The sequence below is a fragment of the Lagopus muta genome, chromosome 2 (genome assembly GCF_023343835.1).
Source record: "Lagopus muta isolate bLagMut1 chromosome 2, bLagMut1 primary, whole genome shotgun sequence".
In the NCBI taxonomy this organism is placed as follows: Eukaryota; Metazoa; Chordata; class Aves; order Galliformes; family Phasianidae; genus Lagopus; species Lagopus muta.
The window spans coordinates 57,858,206-57,875,158 of NC_064434.1; the positions used below are offsets into that span (position 1 = coordinate 57,858,206).

The 16,953-nt window shown below is 42.1% G+C and overlaps 1 protein-coding gene across 4 annotated transcripts in view; it reads right to left on the reverse strand.

Annotated features, from left to right (window-relative positions):
• HIVEP2 (HIVEP zinc finger 2) overlaps window positions 1–16,953 on the reverse strand; it is a 125,706-nt gene that overhangs the window by 71,711 nt on the left and 37,042 nt on the right. For 2 of the 4 annotated variants that reach the window (XM_048935042.1, XM_048935039.1), the window contains one exon: window positions 1,013–1,074. The exons of 1 other annotated variant lie outside the window; for it this stretch is intronic. The gene's annotated coding sequence lies outside the window, so the exon portion shown is untranslated. Of the gene's footprint in view, window positions 1–1,012; window positions 1,075–9,599; window positions 10,060–16,953 lie in introns of those variants that run through there. One more of the 4 variants, XM_048935041.1, reaches the window with a different exon arrangement.

Consider the following 16,953-nt stretch of genomic DNA (forward strand, 5'->3'; position numbering starts at 1 on the left):
TTACTGTCAGAGTGATTTATTCAAAAAAGGTTTTCAAAGGCAAAGAGGAAGAAAACCAACAAAATCTTTAAGGAGATAAATTCCAGTCCTGACTTAACTCCTTGCCACCGTGGACCCAGGATCCCAATTGAGTGCAGCAGAAGGCTAGGTTTCTCTCATAAAGCCAAAAGGAAAACTGCTGTGAATAACTGAGGAGCCCAAGAGAGTTTCTCCAGTCTGCTGCCTGAACAAAACCCCTTGCTAGCAGAACCACTTGAGACGGGCTGGACAACATGTAGAAACACGGAGGTTCTGCATCTGAGACGCTATGGCATGGGGCAAGTGGAGCTGGTGGCTTTGCATGCAGCACAACATAAAGACAAAGGCAACCAAAAGTACAGAAACACATCACTTTTGCTGCTTGTGGATGCACCTACAAACACTCAGTTTCACTTCTCACAGTTATTCAAATCGTCCACTCCTCATGCATCTGCAAATCTAAGTTGCAGGTCACACAGAAGAGATTTATTAAGAGCCTGCTGGTGCATCTGACCATGACAAAAGGATAAATAATTAAAAACAAAACAAAACAAAACAAACAAACAAAAAGAACAAAATACACTAAGCATTTCTGGACCCCAGATTGACTTGGATCCAGTGGACACATTTGATTTCCACTGACTGCTGCCACCCAAAAATGTGACCTAAATGTGCTCTGCACTGGGGGGGGGGGGGGGGGGGGACGACAGGGTTGCACAAGTATCAGTGACAGTCACTTATGCCATTAGTCAGAAATTGAAAATTGAAAGAACCACTTTGACTGATAACAGAATGCAAGAAAGCGCTCATCAATTCCTCCAACAGGAGGGCACATGGAGACCTTACTCCTCTGTACGGATCAGTCAGAACATGTTTTGAGACAGAAAATTCCTGGACTCTGTTCACAGCTCTTAAATAGCTCAGTGTCTGGACCTAGGCAAGAGGTTTCAATTTTCTGTGCTTTCGCAAAATAGTAATAAGAATGCATACCCACCTCACAGAATAGAGGCTTCATCAATGTTTCTAGCTCACTCTCAGCTTCTTAAGTAAATAGTCCTGCAAAAGTACAGAGTATCATTATTTAGAATCATAGAATCACTCAGGTTGGAAAAGACCTTAAAGATCATCGAGTCCAACCACAACCTAACCACACGACCCTAACAACCCTCTGCTAAATCATGTTGGATTTTATTTCCTTCAAAAATTTACATTCTATTTTTCTCTTTTTTTTTTTTTTAAACAAATAGAAACAATTGTGGATGCAAAATCAGCCTGGAGACCAGTCCCAGGCTCCTGCCTCATGCATGCATGTACATATATATCGCAGCATATTCCACAGTACATACCGCTGGTCTATGAATAGGTCGCTAGGACACAAGCCAAGCAGTGCACATCTAAATCTGAATGCTGAACAAACAAAAACGTGGGTATTTTTAAGATCAAAACTCCTTCCTAAGAACCTCACGTGCTCCCAGCCCCACGGTCCTGGTGCGACACATCAGAGGCAGTTTTCTGAGGCGCAGTGGTGTCTTCTGAATCACTGCCATTACCCGAGAAAACCCCAGGAAGTGGTTTGAATGAGAAGCTGGACCCAACTTGAGTAGGTATCAGCTGATGTCAGAGTACACACAGCACAAAGCCATAACAATAAGGACATTGTGAAACTAGGAATAACCTTCTCTTATCTCCTGGAGTTTGGGAAATCATTTCTAACCTGGTGACTACAGGGCTTAGGAACAAGTCAAATAGTTAATTATTCACCATACACTTTGTAATCAATCTGCATTTCAGGACAGATCCTTGTATGCCCATAATAACATGAAGATCTCCATGGAGGGAAACAACAGCATGAGCTTTTGGACCTCCTTCTGCAAAGCAATTCGTTTTTCCATAAACAGTTACTATTAAGCAAGGACAAAGCAACAAACCAGACAGCCATCTGTGTAAACCAATTTAAAAGCAGGGTGATCTCATAAAATTTTTTGACCTAACACTCTTCATTTAACTTCTGTCACCCCGTTCTACCCTAGCAAATTCTGTTTTTTAGCCAGCCCTTGGGCTTAGGCTGCGTTTCCACTTTAGGGAAAGCCACTCCTTGAAGGCAGGGTGACTTCAAACCTGTGAAAAGAGCGTGTCAGTGAAAATACCTTGGCATATATGGAAGTAGGACAACCTAACAGCCCACACTCCAGACGGTGTTACCACCATGGTCTGCACAACACTTGCCAGCTGAGCTTCATAGAAGTATGAGGTCAGGTGAGAGCAAAGATTCTGGCCACTGGCTATAATGCAATTCCTGCTGAAGTGTGCTTCTTCTTATGAGCCAGAGAGAAGTCAGCAAGAACCATTTTAGAAGAGATGATGATCCTGGTAGCCTTAGAGCAATGTTGACAACCCCACACATACCACAGCCATCCCATACTCGCTGAGCTGGCCACAGGGTCTATGGAGTGCTCTAGCTCTTTAGGTTTGACTCTAACGAAACATCGGGCAAAACCTACCAAATGAAACAAGTAAAATAGCTAGAGGATGGCTGCAAGCAATTAACATTCACGACCACGAGTGGAAATATGCAAACTCATTTACAAAGGCATATAGAATACAAACATTTCAGTATAAAAGAAGGTAACTGGAAAAAAAATAGGGATATTCTCTTACCATTTCCAAGTACCCAAACAACACAACGGTCTATTAACTTGATTTAAGTGACAGAAGGAAGCATTCACTTCTCCGGAATACAAGGATGACTTTTCTAATCCATGCAGTGCAGACATGGTTAAGAATTACTTCCCACAGCACCAGGGCTTGTTATATTCACTCTTTCTCCTCAGTGTGCAGTTTCAAACACTTATTACTTCACTGTTCCCCTTCCACAATCGGTGATACTTGTGTGCCTGATAGCTGTGTTTGCTTTAAAGTAATAGCTGTGAGGAGAGGTAAGCTGCCCTTCTGACCCACTGTGTAATTGTACAAGTGTTTGTGCAGCAATAACCCGTCATAGCCATAAAGCAGCATTTCTCTAATTGGCGCCTGCTGAATGCACCAGCACCCTCTGCAAACGCTGTGGCTTTTTATTGGCAGCCTCTCCAACTGCCTCACTCTCCTTAACGTGGAATCTCCCTTCCATCATTAGAGAAGAACAGTCATGACAATACTATTTATTTCATATTGTGTGTCAGCAAATGCTAGTAAAGATTCGCTTTAAAAGATTGAGTAGTATCAACAGCTGCCTTGGGAATTCGTTACAGAAAAGGGAACAGTTCTGACCTTTGAGTCCGTGTTTCAGTGCCTTTCTGACATGCTTCAGAACAAAAGTTCAAGCTGTGCTTCACTTTGCTTCATCACACCTTGCTACGTGTAAAGCAGAGGACAGGAATTTGGAAGAAGCCAGGCTGAGGCTGATCTCCATACCTTCAGAGCTGATGTTGGCACGCGTGATGATTTCTCGGCTTCCTTCCTTCATTCTTGTCTTTTCTCAGTTATTGCTCTAAGCACCTACTGAGCCATTTCCAGCAGTTCTCCTGTTTGTTGCCACATTACATAAAATCTTAAAATTGGCTTAGAAAACTCTAAAATATCTGTACTGTCTTGGCAAACAGCTAAACATGGGAGCAAATGCTACTTAAACAACTGAGTGCCTGTGTTTTCTTACCAGCCCTGGAGATTCTGTGCCTTGTCCAGCAAGGCTGGAAGAAACACGCAATACTCTGTCACATATCTTGGACTTTCAATTTCTACCACACAGGCATCTTGTTATCAATTTTTATAGGGGGGGAAAATGGGAAAGGAAATTCCTGGAAAAGATTACAATTGTCTAACAAGCTTTTGATATCTTTTAAACAGCTGAAGCATTAATTTTTTGGCGGCACTGTCAAAAGTCTATGAGGGCTTCCTGGCTGCAGTGGAAGAAACAGTACATCTAGTTCAACTACAAGCTGTACTTTAAAAAAAAAATCCATATGAAAACAGACTCATTATTCACTTTTCTGTTACATGGTTTTGACCTGCACTTTCGGTACTATTTTTGTGAGACCATGCATTCTCAAGAATCGCAGCTTAAAACTAATGCTTTAATAAACTGTTGTTTATATTATAGTCAGAGTAGAACAAAATAAAGCTACAAATGACATTTTTATATGAAGTCAAGAAAAAGATTCATGAGTCTGAATACTTTAGTTACAGTATGGAAGGCATGATTATTATTTCCTGTAAAGCCAAAGTGTAGCTTTAAAGAACTGGAAAAAGGCAAGTCTGGGAGTAGAGCATGGATATCACTGAGGCCTCTGAAGAGTAGATATTGAGCGTATATAGCAATACAATTTTAATGCATGTCTCCCATAGAGTATTATGGGAATGTTACCACAGAACAATGGCGAGAAATGGCCATGAAAAATCTATTTGGACTCATCAAAATATCACCATGTTGTATTACTGCAAATGTCCCCCTTCTTGGTGAAAGGAGAAAAAAAAAACCAAAAAACCGAGACACTGGTTTGCAATGAGACAAGCAAGAGAATGACATTTTTTTAAAGTGACCGTGGAATCACAGAAATTAGATCATAAAGGAAATGGCCAAAGTTTATTAGATTATCTCATACCCAAATAAGAAAAATCTATGTGGTGTATTCTACAATGTTTCACTTGTGTCACTTTCAAACTCATCAGCTCTGCTGGTTTCCATCAGGAGAATGGGCCTTTATCATAATGGCTTTTTCCTGGTATTTGAGCTAATACTTCTTTTGCTCATTTGCACCTTTTTATTCCTTTAAACCTCTTTGAAATTGCTATACCTTTTTTGATGGTCATGCCTTCGAAACTTTTAACAGCACATCTAATCTAATAACGATCAAATTCAACAAGTTATCAAATGATAAGCTAACAGGAGCAACCAATCTTCTGATCCGTAGCCCTGCTCCCTCTATAACAAGCAGCACATTTCTAGTGGAAAGAGAATAGAGCTCTTGGCCAAGAATCAAGAGTGTGGAAAAAAAACTATCGTCATAATTGAGAGAAAAGCTACATTTCATCATACACGACCTGAGCCTTATGGGGAATTGAGATCTGCCTGGATCTTTACTCAACATGACGCTCTACAATTTGGTTACACTAAACAAAACCGGTTACTTCTACTTCTCCCTGAACACTGGTTAAAGGGGGCTTTATGAGCTTTGTGTCTCCCAGTTGCCATAACCCCATTTCTTTCTTATTCCCAAATTACAGATTTCTACCTTTCAGATTTCTGACTGGCTTTTGTATATGAAAATCAAAGTCCCTGGAGGAAGCAAGGGGTTTCATGCCGCGGGTTGACGTGTGACTTCCCAATGCAGGGACAGCAGATGGCAGGACTTCACAGACTGATTTGTGTCACCTCTGTCCCTGAACAAACACAGTCACAAAGGAGCATACAAGAGAAAATCTCTTCAGAAATGTACATTCACTTAACTGACTAAAAGTATAAGTATGTACAGAAAAAGAAAGGCTTCACATGGAGTCCATCCACTATGGAACAAGTTTGTAAAAACAAAACGACTATCTGAAAAGGAATTTCATTTTTTTATTTAGTCAAAACTTGCAATTGGTATTTGCAATTGGGTAGCAACTGGCTTGAGAAGAAGAAAGGCCAGACAAGTTTTTGGAAAACTTCTGAATGCTAAAAGCCACTCACTAAAAAGTAAAAGTCAAGATACAAAACTACAGACATTGGACAAACTCCTCAGCAATGCTGAATTAGTGCCTTGAACTACACTCCTGTTATTAGTGATTTGCAGTACCATGTAAATCCCTCATAACAATATTTTTTGAAGGACCCCTGCAGTACCCTGACTTTATCAAATCTCCAGAGGATGTCAGTGTGGGGTATTTCTTTCTCACCTCTTTTACCTCTTGTTTCCAAGTCAGCCACAATTCCCTGTAAAGGGCCAGGTCAGGGTCTGGCTGGGAAGATTTCAACCTAGACTGGAAGGGAACAGAATCCCTTTACCTGGAGTAACTCTGTCCCTAATGTGCCACCACCTCAGGATTCATGTGCAGCTTTGCATCTGTGGAGCAGCGTCTGGCTCCAGCTGGGTTGAGTCACCAGCAGTAATGCGAGGTCCTGCATGAAAAATGCTCACTTCGTGAAACTTGAGAGAAATACTTCCACAAGCAAAATTCCTGCAGGAATTACAGTGCTGTGTATACACAGGAAACAAAACAGAAGACAAAGAAAAGACATAGCCATGGTTTATAGGACTTGCTGTTGTGCTACCAACGTAAAGAAGGTGCCCTTCCCCTCTGTCAGTACAGACTTGCAGCATCTTCATTCTTTCTCCAAATAAATGTGTGCGTTCTTTCCAAACTAATTACATTCCAGGGTAACATTTAAAAGTCTGTCAAGTTCCTGACAGCCTGGTCTTGGATCTCAGGCAGTTTTAGGAAAGTCACTGACTGCATGTAGGAAGGACAGGTGGGCAGAGGTTTCAGTACCGGGGCTCTCACACACAGAGCATGCAGAAAACACTGCAGCATTATCTGAGCCCACTAATTTAAATTTTGTATGTTTTATATTAACTTACATATATGTGATATATATATATATAGTGATAAATCTGTACTATACATATATTAATATATTTTAATATACATATATATTGTATTATATATACATATAATATATATTTAAAATATATGTTTATACATTTTAATTTTATTATATATATTTTTTTTTTATATGGAAGGCTATTCATTGACCTGCATCGCTTTTCTTTCTCTTGGCTCTTCATTACTCCACTCACTACAAACATTAACAATGTTTAGGAGTGACTCCTTTCTTTCCCCTGCAATCAAATTAACATCTAAATGAGGCAATGGCTAATCTATGTTTCCTCCACAACATCTGAAAAAATCACGTAACAAAACCCAAAATAAACTGAAGAAAGTATCTAAGCTCCTCGCCACACAAGTTGACTAAAATTGGAGTTGCTTTGCATCTACGAACTGGTTCAGTTGTTTTAATGGGGCTTTATGGAAATAGAACGACCATCTTGCGAGATCAAGTATTTACAACTATAATAAGATGATTTTCAGCTAACGCAATCCAAAGACGCTATGTTCCCTGAAGCAGTGAAATCACTGCTTTGCCTCATATTTCAGAATACTTTTACTGCGTTCACTCAGCTTGCTGTAGCAACTCTTCTCCAAGGGTAATGTATTTGGTAAGACTCAAGCAGCGCTGCCTGTTCCATGCAGTCATTCTTCATGCAAAATCCTCCTGTCAGAAGGGAGGGTCATGAGCAAGGCCACCTTTGCATTAGTTCTGTGGCTCTTTCCACCCAGGCTACCTCTTTACTGCCAGGAGAATTTAGGTACTAAGAGTCCACGAGTTCACGATAAAGCCTCTGATATTAGCCCTAAAAACATGGCAGTACTTTGAAAGGTGGCCACCAAATGAGCAAAGGCTCTCCCAGTTACTGCTGTGCAAGTGGAGCTGCGTGCCTGCACTGTGTCACCTAAGTCAACAGGGCGTGGGCGCACAGCCCAGGCATGAGCTCACCTGAGGGCCATTACCTCAGACACCGTGTGTACCCAATGATGTCCCCAGCATAGCATGCGGAGAAGAACTGTTGAGCACTGCCAAACATCAATGTACACTTCACCCAGCAACCCAGAACACAGGACCAAGAACTGTTGGGCAAACTGTGAACACTTCTTCCTAGCAAGCTACTACCTGATCTGAACAATTTCAAATGATGGCCTCATTTGTCTTTCTTGAAATTTAGTGATACCAAGATTTTGCACAAGCACTGTAATGGAAGCTATCCAAAAATATTATCTCCAACGCACTTTAACTACTTTAACTACTTCAATGCACAGTCCTCACAGAAATGGGAGAAATGCAGTCAGTATTAGCCAAAAGATGCTAATGTGTGGCTGTCTATGATTCCTAGAAAGCCATGGCAAAAAATATCTATAACATCAGCTGGTTACCAAGCTCTACATTTTCTAAGCGCTTTACTTTAGGAAGGATCAATGAATTGCAATGCAAATGAGACAAGATTCATCATGCTTGTTGTGCTTAACCTTTTACAGATTTTGAATTATATAACCAGTTTGCCATGAATCACAAAGTCTTACTGAAGTGACAGCAAAAAAATTAGAGGCAAATGAAATGATGGTTCAATGAAAACCTTTACATTCCTTCTCTCCCTCAATTTTCCAAGTCTCTTCTTACACCCATTTCTATTCCTACAACTTCTGTTGAGTGCAATTCTTAGCAAATGCTCACCAGCCAGAGAGAAGATAAGGAAATTAAATTCAGATCCAGTGCTTATGCTGTAGGAGAGGCATCTGCCTACAAGGAATGGTCAGGTACGCATAAGATGCATCCCACAGAGCGAGGACATCCACAGTACAGAAGAACATACACTGATTTTTAAGGCAGCTTTATAGAAGTGCTATGTCAACAAATGCACAGCCCTTGACTAGTTGGCTCCTACAGGAACCAGGTTTCATTCATTAACTGCTGTGGCTGGGGCAGTGCATGGGGAGGAGATGGTGCACAGACAAGTTAAAACGCAGTTCCCCTTTTCCCTCTGAAAGTTTTTAAGTCTCAACACCTTGCACAACAGACATGCACCTGGGTGAGAAACAATAGCAGTCAATGAGACACATGAGAGCAGCATGAGGCTCTGAAAGCACAGGCTATGCAGAGGGCCACCTGCCAACAGGAAGAAGCAGTGAGGAGGAATTTTGATCCAGTCAGTATCCTCCCTCAGCCAAGCAACGCCACGTGATAAACAACACTGGGGGCTTTTGAATCGTCCATCACACTGAGAGCATCCCTATCTGTCAGTTTTATTCTCTGATTGCCAGAATAAAGACTGGAGTGACTTCTGAGCTAAAGTTCACAAAGAGCTGATCTTGTATTTCCCATCACATCTGTAATGAAGGCAGTAAGAAACTGATGGAGAAAAAGAGGAAATTACAAAGTGCCTCACTCTGGGACTGGCTCAAGCTGCTGAATTCATCACAGGTAGCACTCAGATCTCACGCCTGTCTCACAGCCTCATTTCCCATGTCACGTTTCAAAAGAAAAGCAGAGGGAAAGGAGAAACGGAGCTAACTTCTGTCTGCATTCCTCCACTTCACAATGCGAAGTATTTATCAGCAGGAAACAAACCACGACCACGTGCTCAGCAGGTCACTGGGGCAGGTGCAAACTTAACCTTAAACCCACACCGCCTGCCACACCTTGAGATTTAAGGCAAGACAGCCCCGTGATGAAGCCCCCGACCTGCTCGCGTTCAGCACGCTGCCGCGTTGCAGCCCGGCTCCCGGCACTGCAGCCCGCTTCCCAGACCTGCAGCCCGGCTTCCAGACCTGCAGCCCGGCTTCACCGCGCTTCCCTCTGCGGGGCTGCAAGCTGCAGCAGCATCACCCTCAGCGCGGATTGGCGTCACCCCCCGGAGCAGCTCTGCCCCCAGCCTGGAGCAGCATCACCACGAAGCCCCGGAGTACCGCGGCAGCCCTGCTTCTCCCTCCCCGCCTCGGCCCCAAGCGGTGCCGGGGCAGTACCTGCATCACCCAGCACGGGCAGCCCATACCTCCCGTCATCGAAGGGATTTAACAGCGCGGAGATTCCTGTTGTCCATTATTTGAGGTCACAGATAAATGCCCAAGTGCGGCCGTGACTCCCATCAATCATAAGTCACTTGCTGATAGAGTGTATGGTAGGAGACCTACTGATGTAAGCTAGTCACCAGAGAAAATACCCACTGATGACGCATATCCAGGCACAAAAATAGTTACAGGGCCCCCAAAGGGATTATTCAACAGCCTACATTTAGATATTCTTACAAGAGACCCGCAGTCAATTTGCTGCTATTAGATGGCTGGGGAATGCTGAAGTTTAAGTTTCCTCAGCAGACATAACCACAAATAGCTGGTTTAAATAAGCTCCTGCAATTACAAGCTGTTTTGTAAATTTTAACACGGAATTACAGGGATTAAGCCTAAACAGAACCACTGGCTATAAACCATTGTATAGCCTTCATTTTTACTACCTACCAATTTCTTCAGCGTATTTACTGATTCCTTCAGTATATTAACCCACAATGACAACAACAATTTAAAATTAATTTACAAATGCTCCAATTAAGTCCCTTGTGCTACCCCAGAGTGATGTGTGCTTTCTGTACGAGCGCTCATACGTTTTAAGTGGGGAGGGATTTTTAGTGGCACTTCAACATTATCTCCATCACCTTTGTAAAATACTTCTGGCTCGGTTTTTACCCTCTTTGGCACACACACTAAAAAGTTCTGATTAATTAATATTTCTTGCATAAATCACAATCACGTGCAGGCGAGATAATGACAACACGCAAAACCACGCACCTGCTGTGAGCAGGGGCTGGAAAGAAGATGCCCAGAGATTCCTTCTCACATAAACTATTCTACAGTTCTGCATAACTGGATTTTTTAGTATTAATCTCTAGTTAAAAGCACGGTCCTCCAAATTAACCAACCAAGTTATAATCCCACAGCAATCCTGCCCCTTCAATAGTTTTAGGATACAGCACGTGCCCTCACAGCAACCAAATAGCTAGGATGTAACTGAGCTTACCCCAGCCACTGACGGCACAGTGTACCCTTACTGTACAATTCTGGCAATAGTTAAATCCGTATCCTTAGTTGGCTCACTTGAATATCTATGTTCCTTTGCAGAAATGCTTACGGTTCTTAGGAGTTTAAAAGTTAATGACTTTCTACTGCATATTTAAAAGCTAAATATAGGAAAGTATTCTATGACTCCAATGACTATTTCATTGACATACTTCATTTGACATGCTTTCTGGAAAGCATTACTTAGCCAAACAAACACTCCAGGATCTTTAGTGTTTACCCTGAAAAGCAGGGGAAAGAAGAAATGTCCCAGGCTACAAACTCCTCCTTCACTTTCTTCATCTGTGATAGCATTGTTACGTAAAAACAACGCTGGACATTATTTTTAGCACAAGTGTTTTGTACAGCCCTCACTTTTCCCTCACACATCTATACATGCACGTGGCCTGATTTAACAGCCCTGAGCAGACACATCTAGTGGTGTCCCGGGGTGCCCCAGCTCAGCACCGCCCGCCTGTTCCAGCACACACCACAGGCACATTGCAACCTGCAGAGCCTCAGCACTTGCAGACCAGCAGCCTTCAAATGGCTGGGAAGCCCCAGTACCCCGTGCTGGGAAGCTCAGACTGCTGCTGACAAGCAGAAGGGGTTAATTCCAGCAGGCACCCGTCTGGGGGATCCTGGTGCAGTGTCTCCCAGACCCGGTCAATACTCATTAAGGGGAAGCAATCTATACCTCCAAGGGGCTGTCTGAACAAGGAACAGTCAAAAGCCTTTGTTTCTGTATCAGGCATATTGCTCCATTTGGAAAAGAATTTTTTTTTTTGCATGGTTTACCTTTTTGGGGATTTTTTGTTTTGTTTTTTAAAAGAGCTGTCAGTTGTGTCGGTTCTGATACAGTAGAGCTAATACAAGTTGTGCAAGCGCTTCTGAAGCCAACAGGCTTTGCAAAAGCCTGTTTTCCTGAAACAAAAAGGAACCCAGCAAACCTTGTACAGAATAGGCATGAATGGGAGACGTGATAGATGGCAATGATGGTGCGCTCTCTGGGGTGAAAGGGCATATGGAAAAATAAGGGTCTGGCAGGAACACTGCTGGATGTTCCTAGTAGTAACACTGTAGTGCTTTTCAATACAAGAAAATAAAAATGAAGAAAGGTATAGAATAGAAGGGGAATCATGGTGGTAGCTATCATTACCCAGCTAAATAAGTATAAATGAATGAAGAGGTGCCCCGGTGCAACAATGCTTCCTGATGGTTTTATGAATTGAAGCATCTGAAGTCATAAGCAGATGAATTCTTTTTTGCTGACCAAAAGAATTCCATTAGGAATACATATTAATGGAGTGTAAGGATATTGTTTGCTAAAAATACAGAGACAATTGGCTTTCCAAGCAGACAATGAAAGAGCACCCCATTGGCAAAACAGGTAATACTGATTGTAATTGAAAAGTTAAATTAAAACATTATAGAAATAGAATCTGCTGAGGCTACATAATTATTTATTTTTTCCATATAAAGTATGAATCGGATATTTCCCCATGCTTGCAAACACCTCTGACAAAATCTAAGGTAAGTAATAATTGGTGGAGGGAAGTGAGTTTATTTTAGATATTTAACATAAAAATCTACATTTTTATTTTTTGGAAGTGTACTTACAGTTAAATGTCAAATTATTATTACCTATGTAACAGCTTACCCTGGTTCCAGTTAGCAGCACTACTAGTGCTAAAGAACAGTTCTTGTGCCATAGTTTTAAATCAAATCAAGCCATCAGACTAAGGATGTTGCTTCTTAAACACCTGGAACCTGGATTCTGAAACAAGCACCTGATGGCAAAAGTCTCATCTGCGTCTGCAACTAAGCAATGGGAGGATATTTAATTTTTCTGTATTCACTCTGGGTCCATTCCATATCTTGCTTGTTCACAGCTGCATGACTGTATGTTGAGGATGTATTTTCCTATTCCATGATACTAACTAAAAATTTGTTAAAGATCCATTCTTCACCAAAATTCTTAAAATGAATGTTTAGAATATGGCAATGAAAAATAATACAGCTGCAGGAGTCTCATGAGTCTGCTCACATCATATGTATGCCACTAGGCTTTAAGGGGGACCAAATAAAGTCAGACATGAAACATGATGGGTTTATTCTAGTGCACAGTAACTAGAGCAGTACCTAGGAGTTACTGTAAAGCCTTATATTTCTTGGCAAAAAATAACAATGATTACAAACAAGCTGTTCTGAAGTCACATCCATTTCAGATTGAAGTTTCATTTTGAATTTGCACAAACAAGCTTTGATTGTTCGCAGGTGCTGATAATAAAAACCCGATTCTGAGCGTATATCTACTGTAATTGTCTGGCAAGGGAAAGCACAGACTGACTGGGGATTACAGAAAGCAGGGAGCAGGGAAAGGCAGCAGAGGGAAGATGCTCTCCTTCACCACCCTCAACCCAGCATCCATCTACAACAGTGTAACACAGGATTCCAGCTCAAACAGCCTCAGGCATACAAAGGCCTGCTGAGAACATTTCCTATATTCAGTAGAGTCAAACGTTACAATTAAAAGACAGGCACAAACCAGCTTAAAACTTCTCAAAACCCGACACCTGTTGCTACAGCCTGTTGCATTGCCTCCTACACCAGCCTTGCCAACGCCACTGTCTGCCCCAAAGCAGAGAGAAGAGCTCCTCACTCGAGGCCAAGGCTGCTCCAGATGCTGCTGCTGACAGTCTCTGCTCGGCTGGAAAAGTGAAATTAAAATATTGTAGAAAGGGCAGGGGGAGGCAGGGAACATCCCGACACTGCATGCACAGGATGCCGCTTCACTGGGCTGTAGGGGAATGGGCCCTGCAGTGAATGCAGTGCAGCACTGACTGAGCCCAGCCGCTGAGCTGTGCCTGGTACATCAAAACTGCCCGTTTCTCATGTTTGAAAAACATTTCTTCATTTTGTCCTTTGCTACAGACCATGCAATTTAAAAGCATGAAGGTTTTCCTCTGCAAGACTTTTTTTTCTTATGACTCAGTAATTGGGAAAGAAGACAAGGATCAGACCCAGAATGCATTCTTCCAAAAAATCAAATGTATTGATAAAAGCACAACCACAAGATCTCATTGCTTTGCTTTCTCTTCTTTTTCTAAACCAACACACAATCTAAAATCTTGTAGAGAATCTCCAAATATCTTGTGTCAAATGATAGTTTATTTCTTAAGTGACTCTCAAATTCCTTTCTTCCTGAGACTCCCTTGAATCACCAGTTCTACTGTTACCTTTGAAACATGTGAAACTAAGGAGCAGCACTGCCATGCCTATTTAGCCTAAAAAGAGAAAGATTTCTCTCTTTGGAGTGAAATTATCTGTGTTGCTCATGTTTACACACACATAAATTTGACTCTTCTCTCACTGACCTATCCTTTTGTTAGGAAAAGTTCAAAAGTTCAGTCAGCAACAACCTGATTCCTTAACTTGCTGCACAAGCCTCTCAACTTCTCAAGAAATTAGAGAACTACAAAGCATGGCAGTACATAAAGCACATTCAATACTATTAGCAACTATTAATAAGCTTAAACAAAAAAGCCAACATAGACTTATTGATTATTTTATTTATTTATAGCATGCACAAGAAGCCTATCTGTGAGCAGTGGGATTACCTCAACGACACCTCCTGCTGTGGGGCTGCCCTTCTCACAGTGCCACTGTGGCCACTCCTCATTAAATAAATAATTAGCCCCAGAAGACCTCACTGAGTGCCAAACACGAGCACTGGGTTGGGTGACAATAAATCCCTGCTGACAGGGAGTCCATGCTCTACAATGAAATGCCAGGAGGATGGTTAGTGGTAGGACAAGGTGGGATGGAAGAAGGTGGATAGTGATAGGACAAGGGGGAATGGTTTTAAACTGAGACAGGGGAATTTTAGGTTAGATATTAGGAGGAAGTTGTTCACACAGAAGTTGGTGACGCACTGGAACAGGTTGCCCTAGGAGGTCATGGATGCCCCATCCCTGGAGGCATTCAAGGCCAGGCTGGATGTTGCTCTGGGCAGCCTGGTCTGGTGGTTGGTGACCCTGCACATAGCAGGGGTGTTGAAACTCAATGATCATTGTGGTCTTTTTCAGCCCAGGTCATTCTATGGTTCCCCTACAGCGACCACTTAGCACAACAATTCACAGAATCACAGAATTAACTGATCTCTGCTACAGCACAGTAGTTTAAAGCAAAACAAAACAAAAAAAATCACTCAATTTCAATGTATTTTCAAAATGTATTTCATGTTCTGTTGATTACCCTCTCCCTGTATATGGCTCACTTTTTGCATCAGTTGTGCAGCTTTTTGTACAGAATCATCTACCCTCCTTTAATTTCAGGACGAGTCCTATTCATTCTCTCTTCTTGTTGACTTGAATCAATTCTCCAAAGACAGAATTAGGACTGTGATCATACCCCACTTTGATTTCCACCATAGATGCACCAGCTTCACCAGCCAAACTCAGGTTACTTCCTTCTCAAGTGATTTACTCTTATCAGTACACACAAAGCCAGTTTTTAATGTTTAACATTTACTGCACCATAATGCAGGCATCTTCATAACCACAGAAAAAAAAGGAAATGAGGAGAGTTCCCACATTGTGCTGAGATATTGACCCATTGTAAGATCCCACAACCAATGTTAGGGAGTGACTTCAGCACCTGACACCATCATAGACGTCAGCAAATTTCCATGGGCAATCACAAGTATCTCAATTACCTTAGCACTGTCTGAGCTAGCAGAAGGACTGCCTGACCTACCGCACAGTCAATGACTTCCCAAGTGCCAACCAACTTAAAAAAACCTATGCAGAGGAAAGGCCAACAACCTTTGTTGAGCTGCCTCACTGAAAAATACTACAGGAAACACATTCCTCTCTGCATACAATTTACCTTAAGGTGCAAGTGCTCCCCAGTATTCCACTGCTCTCGAAACTCTGTCTGACCACCTTTTGCCCAGCTGACCCAGGAAAGCAGAAGAGAAATGATGGTGGTTGTTGGAAGGAAGGGGGGTTCAGCACATGTGCCGGCCACGTTTTGTGCACAAGGCCGTGGCGTGTCCTGGAACCTGCCCTGCCATGGAGAGAAGAAAGAGGGAAGAGCACATGGACAGAAAGAGTTTTAGCCTCCTAGTACAGTCAGCTCCCAGAACTTAATCCCTCCTCTTGTTCCCCAGTTTCCAAAAATAATCTAAACAAAGGCAAGAACTGCAAAGGCAGGGAGCCTTAAAAGAGCTGCAGTTCAAAAATAAAAGAGATGGCAGGGGAATTGAATAAAAAGACACGTTCTTTTTGGGAAAGAACAGTGACATCTTTCAGTTTGGTGGCACATCAGCATGGATGTAGGTCGGTACCAGTTTGTTGGACCCAGGGCTGGTGCATCAGTGGGGTCAGAGCTCTGCAGTCCCCTTGAGGTCTCTGTTGGCATGATGCTGCCTTGGTCCCACCCAATGGCTTCTGTCAATTTGTATGCTGCTATCAGGAGATGCTTGACATTTTCCCATAAAAGTAAAAGTGCCTTAATGTGAAAAACATCTAATGACTAAGAAGAGAGTCAGCAGTGAACACTTGCACCCAAAGAACTCAGTTCCTCCCACATTACAGCAACCTCCCAGAAAACTGATTGCAAACAAATCAACAAACAACTAATGTGCCTATAAAAAATAATTGTTTTGATGCTGGAAAAGACTCACAAAGCCTGCAACAAACACCGATAGCTAAATCTGATTTCTAACTGTTGGACTGATGGCCAAGGTGAGGGAAAAGGAAGGAGCTCCTCCTGTCACACAGCTCTAGTTGCCTGATCACTGGGCATCCCTGCAAAGGGTGACTTTTGTCTAACAGCTGAGAAGTAAACTTAGCTGCTGACTGGTTGAGAGATTCTGTTTTTCAAGAACATCAACAATCGTACTTAAACCTTGAACTGGCTATGATTTCAGCTGGCTCATCATTGTGTGACAGCACCCAAAGTCCACATTCTATTTTCTGATCCTGTTTTTCAGCACCGAACAAAATAAGCAAATATTAGCAAGTAAGTTATAATAGAAAATACCACTAAGGTACCCAGGTAAACTCAGATCTCCATTTGTTTCCCATAAATACATCCATCTTTACCATAAGTACTATTGCACACTGCAGAATATTTCAAGCACCACTGTCCAGTGACTGCCATTTCCTCTTATGGCAGAAGCAGTCTATGATTAGGAAACAGAAAGCAGAAACAGCAGAAATTGTTTGGAGTTTTGGGTAGCATTTAAATCTCATAATATTTCATCTTTTTCTTCTCTTTCATGCTTAAGTA